Source organism: Triturus cristatus, chromosome 10 (genome assembly GCF_964204655.1).
Source record: "Triturus cristatus chromosome 10, aTriCri1.1, whole genome shotgun sequence".
Classification (NCBI taxonomy): Eukaryota; Metazoa; Chordata; class Amphibia; order Caudata; family Salamandridae; genus Triturus; species Triturus cristatus.
Genome location: NC_140593.1, coordinates 37,533,256 through 37,543,687, shown reverse-complemented (window position 1 = coordinate 37,543,687; position 10,432 = coordinate 37,533,256). Strand labels below are relative to the sequence as shown.

Below are 10,432 nucleotides of genomic sequence, written 5' to 3'. Positions count from 1 at the left end.
ATGCACAAATATTTTTGCCACACATCAGGCCCGGCTCCAGGAATTTTTATTTGGGTGGGCCAAGGGTGCATTTGGGTGGGCCACTGCGGGCTCGATTTGTCGCATATATGTCTGGGCAGGCCTGCTTCAGAGCCCTCCTTTATCTCTTCTTAGCCTTATAAGGACCAGTAAAACTCACTCTTTTCCAAATCTCTTTCTAAATATTATCACTCACAAAAAGTGCTTTTTCCATGTAATGTTCCTTTGATGGGAAGAGGATTTTTTTGAGGTGGGAGTATCAGGCAAGTGATACTACTCAGGCTCCATCTGTTTGAGCCTTCATGGAGGATCTCTCTTCATTACTACCTCCAGCTGACCCCGGACTCGGCAACGTTCTCCCTTACAGGCTTGATTATCCACTACTCCTCTCTCCAGTGCACCTTTTCTCACAGCTGACCTTGGGCCCCAGCCCCATATCAGGCACTATCGGGCTCTACTTTGCTTTTTCCCGGTAAAAACATTAGTAAAATCACCTTAAAACTTAAAACATTGAATATAGCAGTAAATATAATTAGCAGCACTTTAAAGCATGTTCCACAGTAGCCCTTATGACCCGACTGCTAATTAAATAAACAAAAACAGAAAGGCCATGACAGGGCCGGCTTTAGCGCTGATGCGAAAGTCTTTTTTGGCGCCACACTAATAACCTCTTTCTCTGTAAATACCTTTACTACCACCTTCCAACAGTGCCCCTCGTCCCTCCATGGCCCCCCTAGTGACCTCCTCCTCAGATTCCCTCACTGCCTCACGCCACAAGTGCCCCTCATCTCCCCATAGCCTCTCCCCCTCATGACCTCCTCCTCAGACTCCCTCACTACCACCCTCCACCAGTGCTCCTCATCTCACCCTAGCTCCCCCTCCACACCATGACCTCTTCCTCGGATTCCCTCACTGTCACCCAGGGCACAAGTCCTAAAAAAAGAAGTATGGGGACGCTGACGTCACAACAGGAAGTAATGTCACGAAAGTGGCTTGCACCATCAGACTCATTGCCTCCCCTCGCTCACCCCTTAGATGCCATTGCATCAGAGAAGCCAGCGCGTGAGCAGCGTTCTGAATGAGCTCCAATCTCGCCCCAGAGAGGCCAAAGAGTAAATGTGTGGCTCCATTTGCTCCAGTAATCGAGCTCCCGTTAAAATAAGTGAGGGGACACCGTCCACCCGCCTGGTACCCCGACTCGAGCCCTGCAGTCACCCTCCACCAGTGCCCCTCATCGCTCCACAGCCCCTCCAACTACCTCCTCAGATTCCCTCACTGCCACCCTCCACCAGTGCCCCTCATCGCTCCGTAGCCCCTCTCTCATATGCATTTGTTGTTTAGCGCTACTCATATCAGTGTAGTGTAGTGTGTCAGCACTTTACACCACAAACACATTATACAGAGACAATCAATCATACAAGTATGTAAATCAGTCTACAGGGAATGTCACATAAGCCAATGAGGATTACAAGGTGTAGGAATCACATGTCATCCATACTGGTGGGCAGTATATTTTGAGAGGATTTGGTCTGGGGAAACACAACCTTAGGATTTAAAAGAGTATTCCATGGGGATCAGCTTTACTGATACAAATGTATCTCTGCTCAAACATACTCATTTTAGCAACATTAGAATGATGAAAGACTGAGGAAGCTCTAACTATATCACAAAACAAAAAAAACGATACCATTCATGTTTGTATGCAGCTCTTTGATGACAGTTCATTGGTCACTGTCCTATGTTAGGATTGTAACTTCTGAACTGCAAGTAACACAAGGATCTCTGTGACAAAGGCAGTAACCCACTGAGCTATCCACATAAAATACAGTTCATCTGCACTTAAAAACTACCAACAGACAAACGATTGCTCTCCAGCAGGATCATTAATCACTAGCGTTATCTGGGCATTCTGAATTGCGTTGTCATATTGTGTCCTGCATCGGCCATGAGAAGGATAAAAACTGTTTAAATGACGTGCACAGAAGTATGTGTTCTGCTGGGCCTGCACATATTTTTAAAAGAAAAAAAATAGTAACACATTCTCTTACCTACTAGTCGAACTCTGTGTCACAGCCTGATGCGATAAGCAGCTGCAGGGGTCAGGAAAGGGGAATAGGAATAAACAAACTCATTTTCTCCGACAGTCCGACTCCGACCTGTGCAGCACAGAATTGGGTCCTCACGAGTGCGTAGTGGTGAAGCGCGTGACGCGTCACCACTACGTAACGTTCTCATCGTGAGGCCCTGGAGCAGGCTGGGTGACCAATACGAAGTCCTGGCTCTAGTCTTGCCGAACCGGAACCGACCGACGTCATGATGGCAAGGCAGCACTGCAGCAGGCGCTGACGCACTGGCGCACCACAAACAAGTAGGTATGCTGGTCAGGTGCGTGCAGTGCGCAGCGCGCTCACCGCGCTGCTTGAAGACAAGTTTAACTTTTTAACTAGGCCGCCGGCCGCGCGCGCCGTTGGGGCCGCGGCGGACTTTATAATTTATTTAGTGACAGTCAAATCTGTCCCTAAATAAATTATAAAAGCCGCCGCAGCCGCAACGGGCCACCAGTGCTGAGCGGCCGCCCTAAAAATAGTGCCGCCTGGGGCGGTCCGCCCCCACCGCCCCCCCCTAGCTACGCGCCTGCTTATGCAGGGCTGGAGTGGCCTATAGGGCAATCTGAGGCTGCCCACGGCTTCCTGTAACATGCAGCTCTCTTGCCCCTCGCAAGCCAGTAAAAACAGGCAGCACTCCGGTGCCGCAGCCGCTTGCCCCACTATCTGCCCAAAACGGACCCGGCAACCCAGGCAGCCTCAAACCCCCAGACCGCCAACACTAATAAGGCTGCTCGGCTCAGACAAAGGCCCCACCTGGCATATCCCAGCCCGCACTCACTGCCTACTTTCACACCCACGAGCCTGGACAATGTAACCAGCGACAAGTCTAAACGGCGTGGAACCTTGGCGGGAAAGGATTGCCAGATAGTCGGGGAGGTAGATATACCTGGCCCCCGCTCACTCTGCGCGCTTGAAATGACAGGAAGCGCAGTACCTAGGAGGTCCAGACACTAGACCCGTTGGGTTTGTGCCTAATGTGGCACTAGGGTGGCCGCCCTCCTATGGTGGCCCCCTGCGTGGGCCGCGGGCAGCCTCATTGTGCTGCGGAGCGCCTTACACACTTGGGCAAGATGGAGCATTTTGTATGGACTCCCGCTTGCACAAACTTTGTTTTATTTTTTTTTTAAACGACCATTCAAGCATGTCGTCGAACGGTCTGGCACTAAGTGCGTTTTATTTGTGGGTGTCTATTTCTGTTTTTTAATATAAGCACCGATTCCAGCATACTCCAGAAGCCCCGGTCTGCACTTCTGACTTGGGTTTCATTTTGAGGGTGGTACTCACAGGAATATTTTACCCAGCAAGTTTATAAGGTGCATTGTAAATCCCGAGAAGCGCTGTTGGCATTCAGCTGTGGGTGTGCGACATCTGGGTGGTGGTGAGCAGCCCCTCGTTGGGACAGAACGTATCATGGGACCGCTCCCATCGATTAATCGACAAATGAGACTCTTTTCACGCCCTTTTTTTCGTTTGGTGAAAGGGCATCCCTACTTTCTACAAACAATCCAGCCTCCACCCGCAAGCGTACTATTATTATTCAGCTGCATTGCGCCTATGTTTGTACTTGCAATACTAGCGTGCTCACTGCTGTTAATCCAATTCTCTTTCCCGTCCAAGTACTTATGTTCCCTCCCTCTGGGTCAACCTTCATCCTCGATCCAATGGAACCCTTTGATACTATGTGGAAGACAAGAGGGCGAGTCTGCCGTTTATGGTCATGCATATATGGGATAATGAGTGGGTAATATGAGATGGCATAATTTTGCTGTGACATTTCTGTAAAAGTATGTGAAATTATGTTAGGGAAGCCCTGGTGTAAAAAAGTTCAGGCCAGGACTTTGGACTGAGTAGAAATGTTCTATCAAGCGTGGCCAAAAATTAAATGTAATGTGAAAACACACGGTCCGTGCTCTCTTGCGTGGATACAATGACAACACGCCATACCATCTATGGTCATTAAGAGTTTTAAGAGATCCCAAATATGATGAGATTTGTCCCATGTCACCGGTACACCAGTTTTCCACTTCTGGACTTTACTTATACAGATAGTTTTACAATGTCATATTTATCACATATGCTGTTAGGTCTAAACTAATCTCCCTTTGGGGTATTTATTCTGCATTCCAATAAAGCTCTCACACCGCAAACAACACTCAATTGTCACCGAATCAATGTTACAGTTGCCAGAAAATCAAATATGTAGAAAATATTTATTTGGTTGGTTCAAAAGAATATATATACTTCATTCATTAGAATTTTCAATACTCATTAAAATACATAAAACCAATATGCACATAGATGCAAAAAGAGTAAAATCACAAATACAGTTTCAATAAATCAATATACATTGCAGAACAATCAAATACAATCAAACTATATTTAATCTCATTGTCCTTTACATATATTGCACATTAATCTATAAATGTTACAGGAACTTTTTTATAAACAAGTAGGCCAAAAAGCGAGGCGTTTCGGAGGCATACACAGGTCCAACCTCCTTCTTCAGGCTTTGCTACTAATCTGTTCCAACACTGTTATCTGCATGAAAATATATATGGAAAAACAATTCAATATTAAAACATAAAAATACATCGATAATAAGAACCAACCTATCTACCCTTTTATTATTCTCGGGATAAAATCATTAAAACCATACTATTTCATATTCTTATCCTCTGTTTCACTTATTATTACTGTCAAAAGAGAGAATATAGACATATTGAGTTGCTGGCACTGTTATAGTGGTAACGATTGACCCAAGACACAACACATTCATGCATGACCAGATAATTAAATCCACACACATGTTTATAATACTTATTCTGCCTCACTGGCAGATGTTCTTTACTAGGCTAAGGCTGAGCAAGCTCTGTCCTCTATGTGCAAATTGCCCAGGTATGCTCAAGATATAAGGCTCCCTCTCATTACAATTCTACCGGGTTTATTTTTTTGTACCACCTGTCATCATAAGTCTCAATACAACATAAAAGGTAGTGATGGTTTAACAGGATTGCACATCAATCATGGACAGTAGATTGTTCAGATTTCTCAATAGATGCCAATAATATTGGTGCCCCTCAAGGTAACTGAATAAAGACACCCCACTACCACAGATGTCACCCCACAAGAGTTCCTAAGAGATCCTGTGCAAAGCTTAAAAAACCACTGTACCTCGGCTCTCTTCAAATACCTCACAATTGTCATGTAGTATGACACAATTACAATTCAGCAAATGGTGTGATTACTCACAGGAAAGCAATCTATACAATGAATCTGCTGCACAATATCATTTAATATCAAGTGATGGTGTTTCATACAAATATACACAACCAATAGCCAGGGAGTGATTCAAGGCACAGACATATATTTCTTAACAAAGATTCTGTTGTCATTAGTGAGTCCACGGAGGTCAAGGTCATACGGCCTCTCTGTTGGCAGTGGTGGAAAACAGCCGACACGTGTTTCGTTACAAGGTAACTTCGTCAAGGCTTTAAGTATGGATGATTATAGGTCCAGGAAGATTTAGATTTTTCAAAAAGCTAGTATCCTATTCTTTGTAATAACAAAAGATTTGAGACATCCTTAATTTATAAATCGTGTGAGTCTCTGGCCAGTCGTGTAAAATAACTCCAGATAGGGAATTATTTAAAGGAGGGGATGGTTTGAAATTTTGTTTACCCCCAATAACGCGAAGCACCTGTGAAAAGTCCGCAAAGTAGGGAGTATTCCTCAATGGTGAAATTCGATCAAGCAGGTGAAACTCCTAGTGTAGATAAATATTCAATCTAGTAATATGCTAGTCTCCCACTTGTATTATGCTGTGATAGGAAAGATATTAATAATAATGGGGCGACCCGGTGTCTCTCAGAACCTGGGTATTAATATTAAACAAAAACAATCGGTTCTGTCGGGATATGTGCAATTGCTTAGGGTATTGTTTGTAAATACAGAGAAAAAATACTTTTTATAAAACATAGAACAATGATTCCCAACAGAAATGAATTCACACAAGGAGAAAACACACACACAGAAAAATAAGAATCAATAATGTATTCTAAATGAGTATCGAATACTCAAGGCTGTCAAAGTTACAAATTCAATTGTGTCAAAAAACAATAAGTGACTATGGTGAATAAAGTGACATATAGTGATTAAGTGATATAGACAGTACACTATATACAAAACAAATACATTTGGAATAAATGAGGTGGGGGGAAACTTTGGAGAAGGTTTTGTCCTGTTTCTTTTTGCACATGGGCTGTAAGATCCAAAAATAAATTAAATCGTGATCATGAGGGCTGTGCGGATATATATGGCATGTCGAAGTTTCGTCCCCGAAAGTAGCGCAATTTTAGGGTGCATCAGGGCGGGTCTTCATCAGGACAATGGAGGGATGAGTGGACAGCCTACAAAATTAAAAGTGCTACTTTTAGGTGTGTGTTTTAAACAGTTGTGTGTTCTAACTGTTTGATCATTAGTAAGGACGTCTCAGTGAATGAAATCTGCAAATAACAAAGGCCTTTATTAGAAACCTAAGAAGGAATATTGGAATTGGCTAACCAACAACCACTGGTGAATTCTCTTACCAGAAAGCAGTATTTAGGTAGCGTGTCACGATTTGACAACGCAGGTCTCCACCAGCCGGTTGGAGCCTAGGGAATATAATGGGCAATATTTCAGGGAAATATAATTCCTGCATTGGACATACTACACAACAGAAGATAAAGGGAAGCATGGCATACCTGTTTTATATCTTCAACAGACCTCCACCAGCCGGTTGGGGTCTCGTAGAAAAGCCTATCGATTCAGGCTTGCTGTAAAAGTAAAAAGGACTGATTATCCAGTCACATGATGAGGAAAGAAGGCGCAGTAGCGTTCGTCTAGTTGTGGTAAATTAATTCAATATTACCTCATCTCAGAATTTCTATACTTAATAATCATAATTTCAGTCAAAGCAAAGAGAGGAGTCCGTGGTGCTTGAGTACAAAAAAAAGGGTCCAGTAACTCGAGTTAAGGGGAGAGCTCCAGCACCAAGCGGGTACAGGAGTGGTCTGCAGTTTTATTCACACATCAGAATATTTATACAGTTTTCAGTCAATAGGAAAAAAAAGAAAGGAGAAGTGACAAGAAAAGGGAAGTGACAAGCAGTAATTTCCAACAGATGTGTCAAGGTAGGGGCGTGTCTTGTGTCTCGTGAGAGGGCATGTGATGTGTGGAAATGTGTTCTCTTTCAGTTGAAGGCCCTTACTCATTTGGGGGTTTATCTCTGGCTTAGAGTCAAGAACAGGAACCATCTTGTGTAAAACAGGAACTATCTTGCTGGTTCTGGGAATTGGCAGAACCACAGAAATGTGTGTTCACAGTGTACAGCCTTGTGCTTCCTCTATTAGTTGGTGTGGTTTCAGGGCCTAACCTCGTGCTTCCTCTTTCAGTTGGGGGTGGTCACAGGGCAGCTGGTGTGACAGGCCGAGTCACCAACAATGGACAGGATGTGGCTGAGTCTCTGGCACAACTGGGGGAAGGCACACAGGCAGGCTTCTTGGAATTGGCTCGACCACAAGGAGCAGGGGGTTGTGCAAGATTCAATGGGGATGTGAAGGACAGTTTTCAGACAAGTTGCTGAGAGCATGTCACACACAAAATGGGTGTTTGTCTGAGGAAAATGGCTACCAGGCAGAGACAGGGAAATGATGGGGCACAATTGTCAATTTTATTTCCACATTGTAGTTTTGTATTCAATTAAATAAAAGGCTGTGATAGGCCTCTCTGGACACGGCGCGGACGCCGTATTCCGGCGTCGTATCTCCAAGTGTGTAAAAAAAAAAAGATCAGAAGACTACCGGAGTTATCAAAAACCCGCTTTGTTAGTTACGGGGGATATAATGATAAACTGGTTTATCCCCCAGTACTACACCAGTCAATATTAGTGGTAAGGAGATTAAAATCCCTCTCAGACCTATAATAATAATATAACAGGGACTAGGTACCCACCAAGATATACACAGGCCGGTATTCATTGCCGGAAGTCTCCTTTTCTGGTCATAAAAGTTTATAAAAGAAAATCCCGCTATTGCAGTCCTGCTCCAATTGGCTCAATTAAAATGCATCAAAACTACAACCCCCAGAATGCACAGTTTTATGAGATCAAAGTCCAGCAATGGAGCAGCGGTCCCAATGACATGGAGCCAATTTGTCGGCCCATTCTTGCGTCTTTGGTTTGATAGTACGTTTTATCATCTTTACCTCGTAGTTACACATCCTGTAAACTATATTAGACATTTATGCCGTCAATGAAATCTCAAGATGCTTTGGCTTACAAAGATCATAAGATCCGGTTTTATGACTGAAATCATGTTGCTTTTCCGTCATGATTTAAAATAATTTACTTTCCTCTTTGCATTAAGAAGGTCTTTCTCTTTAAAACAAAATTACCCTTCTGTGGCTAGACTGTAGAAATGGTGGCCAACCTCTTGTGTACTGCGGACGTGCAGAGCAGTTCTACTGGTACTCCTACCTTTCTTAAAGCCTTCAACTCTGTGGTATTGACTTGGATGCTGGCGACGTGACAATACGACCATGATTCAACCAGCCCACCGTAAAACACCACGCAACATATTTAAACTCCACATAATACCACTCAACAACACAATTAAACTCGAAGTAATTACACTCTACTTAATACCACATAAATCCACTCATGCCACATAATACTCTCCACACCATGCCACATAATTCCACTCAACATAATTTTACTCAATGCCACACTGTTCCATGCCACACAATTCAACTCCACAAAATGCCATTCCACACCACATAATTCCACACCGAACCACATCATTCAACTACACAATTCCACTACACGCCACATATATGCAATTCATAACACAGAGTTCCACATTGTGCCACATAATTCCACTCTACTACATGCCACTCCACGACACACAATACCACTCCACATAATTATGCTCCATAACACAAAATCCCAGTACACTCAATGCTACATAATTACTATCCACATAATTCCACTGCACACCATGCCACATAATTTCAGTACACACCTTCACTCAACACCACACAATTCCATGCCACAAAATTCCACAACAAACAATTCCAATCCAACCCACATAATTCCAATCCACACCATATGCATCTACTACAACCCATAACACATGGCTAAAGTACATTGACATGGACAATACCTTAAAAAATGCATAGCTACTCACACAGTCCGACACCACAAAATTAATCTCCACACATTTCCAATCCACACCTCATAATTTAACGCCAGACCACATAATACAACTCAGCAACACAATTACACAACACGCCACATACATCCAATGCACAGCACACAATTCCACATTGTGCCACAAAATTCAACAGCACACCACATAATTAAACTCCAGTATATACCACTCCACAACACAAAATACAATTCCACATAATTACACTCCATAACACATAATCCCACTCCACATGATTCAAGTACGCTCAATACCACATAATTACTATCCACATAATTCCACAGCACACTAAGCCACATAGTCCCACAGCACAAATCCACTCCACATCGCACAATTCAACGCCACCCAATTACACAGCTAACTAATGCAATGCAAACCACATTATTCCACCACATACATATACTCCATAACACATAGGTAAAAGAGATTGCCATTTACAATACTAAAAGCTCTAACTCAAACAAATGAGAGACCGATTGCATTTCCAATGCTTGTTGATTTAGAGCTTCCAGCGACTTTACTTCTGTACAGCCGCCTCTACGGCCCTCTCCTCTCAGCAGCACCTTTTGTGCCAGGAGGGTGGGTGGAGTGGAATGCAGAAGTCGGTCACGTGGTTTCTGGGAAAGCAGCTGCTGGGAGGAAAACGAAACCGAAACTTCCTGCAGGGTGTCAGATGCCCGCTGCATGGCCAGGGTTTGATTCTGACCTGACATCAAGGCGAGCAGCGCTCACCACCCCACCCCCACCCGGAAAAAAACAGCTGTTCATTTCTCTCTGGACGGCTGTATACTGCCCAGTCCTGCAAGTCCCTGCGCCCCCAGAGTTCGGTCATTTTCTTCATTTTACTATCTGTTTCACTCTGTCTCTCGCCCTTTACTGTGTCACTGTTGTTTTTTTCTCTAAAATAAGCACAATAGTATCAAATCGATTATTAAGATTGGTCCTTTATTTAAAGGGAAACGCACTTCCGTCAGCCCGCAGGCGCACGGGGAGCCTTCCTTCCGTTCTTTTCTCGCACATCAGCCGCTTTCTAAACAATGTTTGGAACTCGATGTCTCTTTC

General features: G+C 43.7%; 1 long non-coding RNA gene across 1 annotated transcript; it reads right to left on the bottom strand.

The window, feature by feature from the left end:
* Positions 1–4,531: 4,531 nt before the first annotated feature.
* Positions 4,532–7,128, bottom strand: LOC146788771 (uncharacterized). The gene is made up of 3 exons (XR_014969710.1): positions 6,869–7,128; positions 6,713–6,778; positions 4,532–4,664 (listed from the first exon to the last, which is right to left on the bottom strand). It is a non-coding gene; the product is annotated as an uncharacterized LOC146788771 (long non-coding RNA).
* Between the last annotated feature and the right edge of the window lie 3,304 nt (positions 7,129–10,432).